Below are 15656 nucleotides of genomic sequence, written 5' to 3' on the forward strand. Positions count from 1 at the left end.
AAATCCTTCGCTGAAGTATCTGCATGTTGCCATGTGTCACCGGAATTGTACTTTTTCCATCAGGACACAATCCAGAAATTCGGAGCAACAGCCGCCGCCTGAGCCGACGTGACATGGTTGACTGGCTCTTCCGAGCGTCTCTAAACATCCGATGGCTGTGTGGACGTGCACATGCGTACACTTTTGAAACGTGTGTGTATAGATGCTGTGAATTTTGAGATATAAGCTTTAAGCAGCTCTCGTCAGTGGGATCTTTTGTCTCAGCAAGCCTGTTTGTCCTTTCCTAATCTCCCCTTGATGCTGCCTTTACCCATAATCCTTTCTTTCATTAACTGCCCTCCTCGTAGAGCGCCACCTTTATTGCAGTCTTTCATTTTCTAATTGCACAGAGACAAGAGCAGGGGGAGGTGAGTGGGTGTGTGTGTGCTGTGAACAGGGACTAGGTGGGTGGTGGGTGCATTCAGAGCATCTGCATAGGAAGTTATGTTTGTGCAGGCCGGGCCACAGTCGAGGAGAAAGGAAGAATAGAGGGTGAGGGTGGAGCTGCGTGGCTTTGTGGTTGATTGCAGAAATAATTTCACATGTTGTTGAAAAGAGCTTAAAGAAAAACAATTTTAATCTGGATATTAAGAACATTATATGTCCGAGTGAAGGGGGTCAGCGCGGTGGCTGCTCTTGGCAGGAAATCCAGAGAAATTAGAAACGGGATTGTGATGATGAAGATGAAACACAAGAGAGGGAGGGGTGAGCAGGAGGAAGAGAGCAGTTGATGTGTGTGTACGTGTGTACTTGTAGGACCAGCGTTATAAGTACAATTGTACCAGTCGCTTTGGAATATTCTAATTACTTTGCGACTTGAAAAATATTTTTCAAATCATCCCACATTATAATACAATAAGCAGATTTAACCACAAGAGAGAGAGATGGGGGGGGGGGGGGGGGGGGGGGGGGGGTGATGATGGCAGCTACAAGACAAGAGAGGGGAGGGAATAGAAAATGTTTCCAAAACATCCACTGGTGGGTTGCATTTTAAAAATGTTGTTTTTTGTGTTGTTAGCACTAAGCGAAAAGGAGGTGGGAGGGAGGGTGGGACGGGGGAAAGAGCGGGGGGGGGGTTCAATTTGAAAACAGTCGCACTGATGCATATTTATGAGCGTGCGTCATAAATGCACTTTGTGATAAAGCAAATAATTCACACAGTGCATCACAGACATCACTTTAACATATTCTATAAGCAGAGTTAAAGACCGCCTTGTTTGCCGTTTCCTATTTCACAATAACCCCTCCAACAATAGCCCTCCTCTCCCCCCCACCCCCACCTCCACAGACTGTCTCTCTCCTCCACCAATGAATACTGGCCTCAGCGAAGCCCAATACTTGGTTACACACTGGCCCCTATTGGCGGCTTTACCACTTGGACAAATACACAGTGATGCATACAAATGGCAGAAATACATTTTACTGTTTTATTTGTTTATTTATTTATTTATTTATTCATTCATTTATTTATTTTGAATTGAAACGAGGTGCTCTGAAATGGATCCGTGTGCCTTATAATCCTGTTTGGATTTTAACAATTAAATATATAATTGTAATTAAATAAAACAATTGTATGAATGTTATACAGATTGCACTGTTAACAAATTCATGTATTGACAGTTACAAGTGAAGGTTTGTTTGGTTTAAGTGAAATTTCAACTCTGCCTGAAATTATAGAATAATATTCATATTGATTTTTTTTCTTCTTCTTCTTCTTCCCTAATTCTCTAATTTTCTCTCTTTTTTTGCACCCAGACATAAATATTTGTTCAGGTCTGAGGGAATGAATATCACTGTCAGAAACATGGAAATTGATCTCAACAGTAATATCCCTCAATTAATGTTGGGAGTTCTCTTTTTCCAGGGAGGAACAGTGCATCCGTACATTTTTGCAGTTAAATACATGATTACACTTAAGCCCTTGTAGTTAGGTGTGCCCAATTTCCACAGCAGGAACACAAGGTCACACAGTGAGTCAGAAATGAGCAGAAACGAAGGACAGAGCACGAGGACGAAGAAATGAAGACACAAGGAAGGTGTAGCATGACCACATTTTCTGTTCCACTTTCTTGAAAGACATCCGTGGGACTGGGTAAAAACCACTTTACAAACTCGATAATGGATAGCCTGCGTGCAGCCCATGTCTGTTATCTGTTATAATGTGTCAAAGATGAAGAGTGATTGCAAAATGAAGAACTTGTCCTCTCTCCCTTTCAAGTGATGGACTCACATTAGCAGAAAACCCTACATCCAGGCACCAGTGAGAGAGGAAAGACTTAAAGCAAAAAAAAAAAGGATTGTTTACCAGTTTACCAACTGAGCCTCGATAGAAAAAAAGAGGAAAAATCTGCAAGTGTTTTTGATTATTTATATGAATTTATTGTATGCCTTTTTTCAAGTACAGACTATGAAAAAATGGAAAAAGAACATAGTGGCCTCAACCTATAATATATAGCTTTTTCCTCCATCATTCATCATGGTTAGTTTGAAGTTGTCTGAAGTCATCATCACAAGCTGTTGGTTAAACAGCACTAAATTAAAAATGTGCATTTAAAGTTTTAAATATTAAAATAACGACATCTCTTCAAAAACTTGCAGAAAAATGACTGACGGAGTGACGGAATTATTCTTAAAATGCAACTCCACGTTTCAAAATAGAGAATATAATGACAACAAAAAAGATTTCCATGAATATAATAAAAGACAGACAAACAGCTGTTTCCTTCGAGTCATTTAACAAGTGAACGACTTCCCAAGAATTAAAATCTATTTCTGCCACCAACAGTAGATACACATGTATATTATAAATATAAGATTTCATCCATATTGCCCATCCTTAAAATAGTCGATTCAAATGAAGAAAACAAGAATAAATGAGGGTTATTTTTTCATTATTACTCAGGTTAAAATTGTGGCGTGATTTCCTAAACAAATCATCATTCCCAAAAAAAATACCCGTTTGGTTTTGTTCAGTTTTCAGTTTTTCGACTGTGGCCCTGCAGCAAAAAAAAAGATACCTTCTCATTCTGATTTTTTTCTTTTTACTTTTAGACATCTGTTGTGTAACAGTTCATACATTAACGTCATTACTGTCATTATTGTCACGGCGAAGCCTGTTGTCAAACAACGAAGAAAAGCCATGCCGAAGTCGTCAGAGAGGCCTTTCTTCATGCATGGCAGTGAGATTGCATTTGTCACCACATACGCAGGCGGCAAACGCACATTTATCCTCGGCTCTTCACACCGAACAAAAACACCAAATGTGTACATCAATAGAGCCATACATTTTGTTTACTCTTGACAGCTTTTGAACAGTTACTCTTCCCTATGCAAATGACTCTCTCCCACTCTCAATCGTGGTGAAGTGATATGAGCCGCTGAATATAAATGATTGGGAATGATTGATAGACCCTCCCACTCACCGCCCTCCACAGACAGATAGAAATCCAGACATATGCATCTTTCCCTCTCCTTCATGGCATGTCTCTCCATTGCTCTAACTCGCACTAATCCGGTCCGTCACACACTTTTACACATAAAAACGTGCCAATTGTCAACAAGTTATAAACCATGAATAGCGCTTTAATTCGGCACTGTGGGTCTGGACAAGCAGTCAATATTACAACTCGTCCAGCATCAAGCTCAGTTTAGATCTTGTGCCCAGTATAGGCCTCAAGCAAGTCTTAAAATAAATACTATACATGTATAGTTTTTTGTTTTAATTAATATTTGAATATATTTTACATACTAATCTTCAACTGAAACTGTCAAAAAGAACAAAACCGCTGTGACAACTCGCATCGATGAGAAGTTGAGCGTCAACTCCGCAGACTACAGGACGCGAGCAGTATGAATAAATCAATTCAATGGACCGTGAGAGTTTTCAATAAGTCACTGCAGCCATTTTAAATCCCTCAAGGTGTCAACTTTCCTCCACCTCGAGCCTTAACGTGTGACAAGTAACTGCTGAAAAATCCATCTCGCTGCTTTTGCAACATCCCGATTGACAGCAAAACTCACCCCGGTGTTCAGTGCAATAAATCTGACTGCGGCTCTGCTGCACCTGTGCGCGCACCTACTGCGCTCCATCCCTGACAAAGCAGCGTGCAATGAAAAGACAAGACCCAAGCGGAAGAGGAAGGCCAAAGCTGAGCACATACGAACGAAACTTAACCACATAGCAAAGACTGGAAATACACAATGCTGCGGACAATGTAGTGAGAAATAAATAAACAAATAAATAAATAGATAGAGATATGCACAGCATGCCAATGCAGAAAAACACCAAATATCTACAAAAGGATGTATTTACCCGACTGTTTCCATCCGTTTCCCTTTCCCCACTGCTCAACTGGCCAGGTGTGTGTGTGTTTGTCAGTGTGTGTGAGCTACTGTTGGAGGGTCTGTGTCTGATTTCTTTCAGACAGGAGACTGGAAATGGGGTAGAAGCCATTACGCTGGGAGAATCACCCAGAGCACCCCGAAATGAGGGGCAGGGGCCTGTCAGCACACGAGTGTGTCTGTGTGTGTGTGTGTGTGTGTGTGTGTGTGTGTGAGTGTGTGTGTGTGTGTAGGCAGGGTCCAGCCGGTGACCTTCTTCCAATGAGCCCCACATGATTTATTTACTGTGCCCTTATCCAACCTCTGCCTGCACAACACACACACACACACAAACACATGATTTCTAGTATTTCAGTGATAAGGTGGAATCTGCAAATGTGGCTTTTCACTTGGGACAGGATGGGCAGGAGAAAATGGTGTTTGGGGCGAGGAGAACAGATCTGTCACCCTATCTCACAATGCAGTAGCATCTTATTTTCCCCTCCATTTCTCTGCTCTCTGTCCTCCTCTCATTTTAGCTCCTTTCCCCGAGCCAATGTCTGCCTCGCACCCTCATTCTCCCGTCCTCGCCCTCCCTGGCGGCGCCTTCCACTCTCACATTTTGTACCACCCAGACTGGCGAGTCCAGATGCCATCTCCCGCTTTCACACCCACTCACTCTCTCTCTCTCTCTCCTTCCTTTTCCCTTTTCTCTTTTACTCTCTCATTCATTCATTTCCTGTCTCTCTCTCTCTCCCCTTCTCTCCGTCTCCGTCTCTCTCTGTAAGGGGGGTGGGGTTTAGCTGTCGAGGAGCAAGATGAATTTCTGATTGCTGCCCGGCAGCACAGAGCGCTCTCATTGGTCAGGAGAAGCCAGGGAGGAGAGGAAACGGCCAGAGAGAGAAATGAAAAAAAAGAAAAGTGACTTTTTTTTTTTCATTGGCTGCATATGACTATAATTGCACCCCTCCTTTTTTCTCCCCGTCTGTTTCCCTCTCTCAGCAGAGAAGCAGCAGGCTATAATTTGAACCACCGGAGCCAATTATGCAGATTAGCTTGCCCCAGGTTGACCAATAACCTTCTCCCCCCCGTTTACATTTGTTTACTATATGCAGATTACATCTGGGTTAAAAAACACACTAGTGGGTGTCAAAACACCTTTAGAGCAACATTGTAATGCCACAAAAAAACTCTGCCTCACCCGCAGCCAGCTCCCCCACAGTCACGCACGTGAGTGAACATGTGTAAATGAAACAAACAACTTAGCAGGGGGGAGATTGTTTGATGAAGTGTTGAAGTGTTTGAGCTGTTTTGTGCAGTAGCAACGGGGTTTTTGCTCTTAACTCCTGACAATGAGTTTACATCAACTGTGTAAAAAAAAAAAAAAGGATGTGTCATTGTGCCTTTCCTTCTCCCCTTTATCCTATCTCTCCTCATCCACTTTTTCACTTCCTCAATTTCTGCCAGCTCTCTCTCTCTCTCTCTCTCACACTCCCTCCATACATATCTCCCTCTCTCCATTTATGCCCCCCCGCCTTCCCTCCGCCGCCACCTCCCACCCACCTCCCTCGTTGGTACAGAGATGGAAGCTGCTCTGTCTAATTAGCTGTATGGTTTACCTTGGCTCACTGGGGCCTGGCTGCCTTAGCCGGGTTTAAACAGGGAGATGGACGGGCTGAAACGCTGAAACCCTAGACTGTAATTAGAGACAGGCTCACTGAGGGCACACCACTGCTGACACAGAGCCTCTGTTCCACCACGCACACACACGGCAAGCAGAGCATGGGAGGCAGCACACATACACGAAAGCGTGTGGCAAACATGCGCACAAAATGCATGGAAACAAAAGGTGTGGGCATTAAGTGTACCCATCCATCCAGGCACAGCCTCTGGCATTAAAACACACATACATATGCAGAGAGGTGGAGCATGCACTCCTGCCAACAAACACACTTGTAAGTCAGTGATGCGCACACAGAGTGTTCTGTATGGTCCGAAATACACATGAGTGCTCTCAGTCCAGTTCCTTGTCTCTTATTCCAGCTGTGGTTTATTTTACTGTATTTCAGCAAGATGTCCCCAAACACAGTACCAATTATGTCTTTTCCCCACACCTCATCTATTCTAGCCTGCTCCCTACCACTCGTTTCCTTTTTAAGAACGCTCTTTTGCTCTTTTTTTCCACCCTCCATCTCATCCCATGATTTATTACTTCTTTCTTCTGATTTTAATTCTCCTTCTCTAGTGGTAGGGCCCTGTTTCTATTTTCTCCTGCTGGCCAGATTAAAAAGACACAGCATCGAAAAATCGGCCAGAGACAACACACACACACACACACACGCACACACACAAACCGATGTCGCACACATAAGCGCACATGCACATCCACAGTTGGTCTGATTGCAGTGGAAGTGTTGTGTCTATTCCCCTCAAAGTTAACTTCATCAAAACAAGGAACAAAGAGACAGAGCCAATCAATGAAATTCATTAATGAAAACTGAAATGCATTTTATTCTTTTCTAATTACACGCATTGTAGCTCATAATTGAGCGGGTGTATCAGACTGGAGATTACTTCACACATTTGCGTGAGGCTTTCCGTGTGTGTGTGTGTGTGTGTGTGCGCGCATTTGTGTGTGTGTGTGCGCGTGTGTGTGCAAACAAAGGAGAGAGTCAGACAAAGACAGACGTACAAAAAGGGGATGGAGCAGAATATGGTGGAAAATAGTAATATCAAGACAGGATTGAAGTGGAGGATAAAATGAGAGACAGACAGAGTCAGAGTTGGATCTAAATTTCCTCTTGTATTACACTGCCCCCTTCTGTTCAGGCACAAAATGACAGTTGCCATCACTCAGTTCTACCTGTATGTATGTATGACTTTGTCCTACATCTTTCAAAAACACCAGCACAACCACTAGCCTCCACACACACACACACTGCATCAAGACGACATGTGTAACTTTGATTTGAGTTCATAGTTTGACAGTATGAAGTAGATTTGGTTGAGTTTATTAACTTTCCACTGGCACAAGCTCAACAACAAAAGACAGAGTCATCGCCGAGGAAAAAATGTGTGAAGCCAAAGCAGATTTGACTAGATTTCATTCCTCTCTATATTTCCTTCCCTTTTTATCTGCCGGAAAAAACGAGTTGATTGTCATGACTACACGTCTGCACCGGAACCCTGCTTTCACGTTCCACTGCTAAATGGTGTTTGTTGTTCCCGAGATTAAAGTGGACAGTTATGAGGCGAGCGTGTACTTACAAGTGTCAAGGTGTTTTAATATGTTGTGACAACGGCAAAGCGCTGTCATCAATAATGTACATACAGAGAGGAACGGGCACATTGTTCTTATTCTTCTTGTTCTTCTGAGTACTGTTCTCTGCCTTTTCAAAGTGATTAAAGAAAAGGTAGGTAGGTAGGTGTGTGTGTGTGTGTGTGTGTGTGTGTGTGTGTGTGTGTGTGTGTGCGCGTGTGTGCACACATTCGTGTGTGCATAGCTTGCCATCTGGCCTAACTGCCCCACAATAACAAATGTTCCACCTTTCTGATTGGGCAATTAAAAGCAGCAGGGGCACCATGTTGACGGGTGAGAGTGTGACATCCATCATCTGAAACAATCGGCCCCTACCAAGCAGATGTGTGTATGTTTGTGTGTGTCTGTGTACGCTTGTGTTTGTGCGCATGCTATAGGCTCCTCAAACTACCCCGAGCCCCCTGTGTCTATATAATAACTCCATGAAATCAAACACACAACTCCTCATTCCCAGGTGGTGCACAGTGGCCAGTAGCATTAAAAAAAGAAGAAAATCAATAATAATAACGTCACTAAAGCAGGAAATGCTTGGACCAAAGTAGGAGAGCAAACACAAGGTACAACGTCATAGAAAATTGCAAATGCAGATAGTTTCTTTAAATTTGAGTTGTATGGTTCTGACTGAAAGATAAGGGACTCAGAGTTTTCATTATCTTAATGTTACCGTCATGTTTGTAGACACCGTCTGTAGCTATAAGGGAATCTGTAAGAGGAAGGGCCATTAAGAAGAAACGCAGCATCCTAATGTGTAGCTTCGTCTCAGCACGGATTTTAAAGCGAAACAGACAGTTTCACATCAGAATGAGTGATCAGTGCCAATTTATCTTGTTTCTAAATGTGAATTTGTGTCTCAGAGTGTATACGTTTAGACGTCTGAAATGAAAACTTGTAAATGAGGAGTGTGAAAGTGATGGAAGAAAAAAAACCTGTAACACTGCAGGGATATTTCTTATTTTTGTATCTATTATTTTATCTTATTATAGGTTTTATGTTGACTAGATGGAAATGGTGTTTTTCCACACCTGAACAATAAAGTATGTTGTTCAAAACAATCACGAGTCACCCTGCATCACTCATGCGTTTGTGTGTGTGTGTGACGTGTATGTGTGGAGCAGTGGCCGACAGCCTGTCTAGAGCAGAGGGACATTTCCTCGGGGCCTGAAGGTTGTTTTACCAATCCTGTCGTCGCTGACAGGATCTGGCACACATACTTTTCATTACCGTAACTCCTAGACTATTTGTGATATGTAGAAAATTCAAAAACTATGGACTGACGTGTGTTCAGGGTGTGACCCTGCCTTTTCCCACCCCCATCACCCTCATGTGGAGGGTAAAGCGGTAAAAGAGGGATGGACGGATGGCTGGATACCGGAAAGCAGAGAAATAGAGCTTTGCGCCCATATGCTTGTCATTACGGTAGCCCTCAGGACTTCCGTGGAACGACCATCCAATCACAGACGTTTGTGACGTCAGCTTCTCAGTACCGTAATTCCTAAACGGTTGAATAACTGCCAGATATCATAACTAAAGTTATCTTGGAAAAAGGGGCAGAAGCACCCGCTCATTGAACATTTAATGACAATTCTACAGCCTATGATGGTCATAAGAGGGTTAACAGTATTTTTATATTTCTAATATGCAGATAGTGAAAACTAGATTGTTCAGCTATGTGCCCTACATAATTATGTATATATGCATCTGTTGGTTTGAAGATATATGCATTACATTCCAAAGGTTAAATGATACAGAACCATGTGGTTCCCCTGTCCCACAATTGTGACCTAAAAAACAAACCGACTTCACTGAGAGTTGCTTATAGAAATTCAGTGTGACGCTCAGCTTTTCCAGAAAACTAAAACTAAAATAAAATCACATAAGCCACTCTTGTTAATTTGACAAGTTACATTCGGGCCTTTGGTATGCAAAGATGTACTATATTTAAAAACACCTGTGTTTCAAGTTTAGCACATAAGCAGGACTTCACTTGTGCAGCATGGAAATGAAGCTTGGTATCAAAGTGGAACCTTAGTCTAAGCTGTTGATTGTCTAAGAGCATAATTAATATAGCAGCTAATCCAACATGCCATCTAGCCAACCCAGAAATGTCCAATCACATTTAGTGTTTCAGTCGGAGGTTTGAAGCCACTCAGAGTCTGAATTCATGGCTGAGAAGCTTTGAGACCACGGAGTGAGCCACTAATCACGATGCCATTAACTGAGAAAACACTGGGAATTAGTCAGATGAGAAAAAGTTGTGCTTTTCCACAGCGCTTTTGTTTAGTTAATTCCCTGTTGACAGCCAAGTGCCCCGCTCGCCTGGGAAAAAAAAAAAAAACTTACTTGAGAGGGAAAGATTACTTTTTATCCCTAATTAAGGCAGCTCATTTGCATACCTCACCAAGTCATAATATATGCTAATGTGCATTTACATTGGAGAGTGCTGCACTGGCAGTTCCTGTGGCCTAAATATGTCCATAAATATTATTTTTTAATGTTGTTTTAAGCCTCACCATGCATCTTTCATACTTCGTGTTTACCATTTTTCCTCGTAGCCCCCTAAGTCTTGCTCGATTACAGGAGTGTATGAATCATCTACAACGAGTCACATGACGTGCAATCAGATCACGACTCAGAACACGGCTGAAATAAGCGATGTTTTAGGTCTGCGGTGGATGTGGTCGGGCCCAAAAATGCAAATGCTGTTGAATGTTTGAAACGAGGACAACACAGTCTTACCAATCTGATTTGCATTTGTGTGTTTACTTTGCCAGCAGACCATCCTGCAGATCAGTCAACCACTTAAGAAGAATGTTCCAAATAATACCATGAAACGGGAGAAGGATACACACAACTGTGTTTTCAGAGCATCTTTCATGGACTGCCAAAGAAAATACACAAATCCGGATGCATCATGAATACAGCGAAAAGAAGGGTTATGTAAGAACTGTCCATTAGTCTGACGGCCCGCCTCATATCAGCAGGTATCCTCACTGCTGTGTAGTCTTTGGATAGTAAACTGAGCCCAAAAGCAAAATTAATGCAAATCATTGTTATTATCACACATTTTTATGACTACAATACAAGTACAGATGGTGTTTATAACTTCAGATTGTCTCTATGTGTGGCCCTGCGATGGACTGGCAAACTGTCCAGGGTGTACCCCGCCTATCGCCCTATGTCAGCTGACACTGGCACAGCACCCACCCGCCACCCTCCAGTGAAGGATAAAGCGGTAGATGATGGATGGTTTTCTTAGTGTTAGCATTTTATGTACAAGGGCCTTGCTTAATCCTCTTATGAGCATCATGATAATCAAGCCATCTAGATTCATTTTGATTTTATGGCTGTAGAATTGTCAAAAAAATTGCAATGAGTGAGTGTAGATATAATTTTTCTAAGATAACGTTCACTTTCAATATCTGGCAGTTATTCAACCATTTAGGAATTACGGTACTGAGAAGCTGACGTCACAAACGTGTGATGCGCTGGTGAATCTTCTCTGTGATTCTGTGAAGTCCAAAAAGTTCTATTTCTCTGCTTTCAGGTTTCCATCTATCCATCTTCTACCGCTTTATCCTCCACACAAGTGTGGGCAAGGGGTGCTGTGCCAATGTCGGGGTCACACCCTGGACAGATGGCCAGTCCACAGTTTTTGAATTTTCTACATATCGCAAACGGTCTAGGACCTACAGTAATGAGAAGTGCGCATGTCGATAGCGATGGTAACAGAAGGGTTAACAGAGGCCATCTTGTGCCACCATGTTTCTATAGTGACCCAAATAGACAAACTAGCCAAAGTGTACATTTCGCATTTTGAAGAAAAAATAACTACTCATAGTTCAGAGTTAGTGGTCCATTGGCCAAGAGTAAAGTTGTCATTTTGAAGAACTTTGATGTTACATCTGGCAACCAAATACATAAGAAAGGGTAGAAAACACATTGAAATATAGATATAAATTAAAATTAAAAGGGTGGGGGCACTGAACTGAAAGCAATGAAAATACAAATTGACTCACTCCATTCACTCCCATGTCTTCACAAGCCTCACTTATCTTTCTTTGAGTAATTTCATTTCATTTACAGTGGTTTTGAGAGGGAAAATAACACCAGATGAGGTCAACTTAAAAAACAAAAACCTTCTTACACTTCTTACAGATATACATGTAGTCAAGTGCCTCATACTAGCAAGGCTCTCCCCAGCCATCATGGAAATAAAAGAGATGGGAAGCAAGGCAAATGTGGCACAGGAAAACAAGCATTTTCCTTTCAATCTGTTTGAGTGTTCGAGCGCTTTTCTGGTCGCTAGTTTTGCCTAAAAGATGGGGCGATTGAAGAACACAACAAAGATGATGGAAAGAGAAGAATGAGCTTTCTTTTCAAAGATGATGGGGGACAGTGACACAAGAACAACAGCCTACCTTTCCTCCTCAAGTGCTCTCATGTTTGATTACCCCCTTTCCTGCTCTCCTCTTTCTACCTGACAATGACCAGTGATGTGTGTGCATTTCTGTAGCTTTTTGGCTTCAACACCACAGGGTCTAAGTGATAAGGGGACAATATGCATGCCTCTGTGTATGTGCACACCTGTAGAGACATGCACTCACTCAAGCCTGCGCGTCATTACACAGAAGCGAGACCATGTGTCCACAAACTTTTCTGCTTTCACACTCGCGGCCAACTTCCATCTTCAAATCACACGGCAGCATCACCTTTTTCATCTGCTTCCACCGCTCTCGGTTACTCCAGCTTCCTCTCCTTGCCTAATGGATTTTCAAATGCAGGTGCACAATTTCTTTCAAGATTTGACAGGCATTTTTCCTTTGTGTTTAAAGATAGGGATCAGGCACTGAGTGGTTCACTGGTGATGGTGCTGTCGAAAGATTCTGCATACAGAGTACAAACATTTTCCCTGAACTTGTTTCACAAAAGGCCAAATGAAGTGAGATTTCAAGCACAGTTTCCCATCTGGACAAACACAGGTAATAAAAACGGCTGCTACACCTCTCATATTCTCTTTTGTGGGGTATATTCTCCCGTATACTGGACAGCGGGTGAGTGGAGGGCTACTGTCGAGAACCATTTGAAAGCTTTACCTCAAAAAAAAAAAAAAAATCACAAATCCATTACTTTCAATTAAAAACTGGATTCTTTTCAACATTTCTAAATCCCACAGGGAAAAAGAGAGTGTTTGCTTTAAATCTCAAAAAGAGAATCACATCCAAAAATTTTATGTGAAACCCCTGCCCAGAAGAATTGAGAATATGTTCAGACACGCCATCGTTGAATGTAAATATATAGCACGAGGCCATTATGGTCAGTGTCAGATAAGCTGTGAGTGTGACAAGCTGTGACACGTTGACTCGCGCTGCCACAGTCACGTTACAGCCTGGATGTAACTGACTGTGATTTCCAACTGCCCCCTCTGAGTCACAACGGCAATGTCTTCTAATTAACTAGAGCGCAATGACAGCCTGGTGCCACCTCCATTTGGACCCTACTTGAAACAAGTGCCATGTCCTGAGGGTTCCTGTCAGACCGAGTGCTATGTGAATGGTATGACATGTCCCTTCATGTCTCCATTCATCTCCCTCACACACACACACACACACACACACACACACTATTTTTGTCTAATCATTCTCAGCAAGAGTGTTGTAGGACTGTGGCTGGAAGGAAGAAACAGATTGAATTTACTGTATGTGTGCATGTGATGGGTGAGTGACCAAATGAAAGAGGGAGAGCGAGGGGGAGAGAGAGAGGGAGCTATGTTCATAAGTCTGCCATCTTATCCCTCTGTCTGTACACTGCTTCATTATCTGCTTGGCCTGGAGACTGACGTCTTCCTACACCAGCACCAGAGCCTGCGGGCTGCTGCTGCCACCACCTTCACACTTATTGCCACACACACACACACACACACACAGATACAATTAAAACCTGAAAAGCATCTGAAAGCACACAGACAAGGAATACATGTAATGTTACTCCTTAAAAGCCAGCACATTAACTTTATTCTGCACAGAATATCAATGTATTTTCCAATATGGAACATTTTGGTGTGTCTTTCACATTTTGTTGACATAAATCCATCAGCACTCCTCACTCCGGACAGCATGAAAACCCTGCTCTGATCTCATGGGGCCCGGCCACAAGGGGCAGTCTGGATACCGGGGGCAGCGAGTTGGCTGGAGGAGCAGAAAAGTGGAAAAAGTGACAGTCCCACCTGGGCTACCAGGGGCACCGAGTTGACCGAAGGAGCAGAAAAGTGGAAAGAAAACGTGTTCTTTTGAAAAAAAAGACACTGGCTCAGTTGATCTGGGAGGTCTTTTCTGATGTTTCATTTGAAATACTGATACGTTTACTGTGATTGATAGTACTAAGCGCTATCTCAATCTAGTTTTAAATCTCTCTCAGGCTTCTCTCTGGAGCTTCAGTAAAAACAGGGAGGTCAGACAAACAAGAGGAGAAGAGAGGTTCTGGTTGATGCGCAAGCCAACTAGGCAGATTGCAGCCTCTGCTACAGTGGCTGGAAGTCAAACAGCGGTAAGAATTACACGACAACAAAACCAAATTATCAAGAGTAACAGTTAAAAGTAGGTCATGGAGTACACCATTTTTATGGAACATGAAGAGAGCAAATACACTATGTATCAGACAAGAGCTGTACTTTGGATATCTTAAAGGTCAAGTATCCTGACTTTGTGGATTCACTACTCACAGCCAAATATATCTCAAGTGAAAAGAGTGATGCATTACAGCCTCACCTGCCTGTGCTACCATCCACGCCCAAGACCAGAGAACGACTAAAAGAGGAAGAGCGGCAAAACACACAAGTAAAAGCGTAAACTAAAAATGAATTTTCAAGTTGCTTACACTCAGTGAGCAGCGACAGGAACGTGAAATTGCCACTGGTTTCTCTTCTAAGAACCCTCTATCTCTCGGGTGAATACCTCACTCGTTTGCCACAGCAGGAAGGTGTATTGTTATTTTTGTTCCGTTTACAATGTTTATTGTTATTTGTTATTTGCTGTGCATTGTGTAAGGAAATGCTGGAACTGTATGTGCTGTAATTTATACAATCCGTTACATTTCTGTCAGCCACTGATGGAGCGTTCTTGGAGACAGACCTATTTTTATTTAATAAATTCTTTATCTTGTTATATTTTACGTATTGCAGCTCTTCTTTTTCCCAAAACAGACTTTACATGATCCATTAATCACAGTCTATTTTAACAAACGTGCATGTGACATCTCATCTCATCTTTGACGTACAACTTAGACGTTTAGCCCACGACACGGAACAATGTGGCAATAAATGAAATATTTTGTTCAACCTAAATAAATACTGAGATGTGATTTTCAGTTCCTATGATTGAGCTCTTACTGTTCCCCATAGGCATCCCATTCCTGCTAGTGCGAGTCATGACAACTCGGCATTGATCAAATATAAGGAGATAGTTACAGAAAGAAAGATTTGTGTGATTGCACTGTGCAGTTTAAAGAGCAATGGTGCAATAAGCCACAAAATGGCGTAACAGAGTTGTCAAAAATCAAAAGGTATAAGCACCTCGAGTGAATAATCTTGCGTTAGGGAATATACCCCGTCTAAAATATCTTCCTTTTAATAAAAAATGCTCATACCAGCGGGCCATTTTTAAGTGTCGACGAATTAAAGTTTAAGTTCCTGTAAACCTGAGGACAACTAGTAATTTTCTCCACTTCAGTGACACAGATCAAACTGATGTTGGGACTTAATTTTAGTGGTAAGGCTTTTGTCCTATTCTGACAACTGACTCTTGAAGTCCCCTCAATTATCCTTCACTAAACCTGGATTTACAAAAAGACATTTGTCACAAAAGTGCAAAAACATCTCTCTTGAGAAAGTATTCCTTGCTAAATCTCTGCGCCACGCCAGGATCTGTCAAGCACTTTGAGACGCATCACAATCAGCCTAATTGGACAGGTGTTTACAAGCCAT

Source organism: Solea solea, chromosome 1 (genome assembly GCF_958295425.1).
Source record: "Solea solea chromosome 1, fSolSol10.1, whole genome shotgun sequence".
Classification (NCBI taxonomy): domain Eukaryota; kingdom Metazoa; phylum Chordata; class Actinopteri; order Pleuronectiformes; family Soleidae; genus Solea; species Solea solea.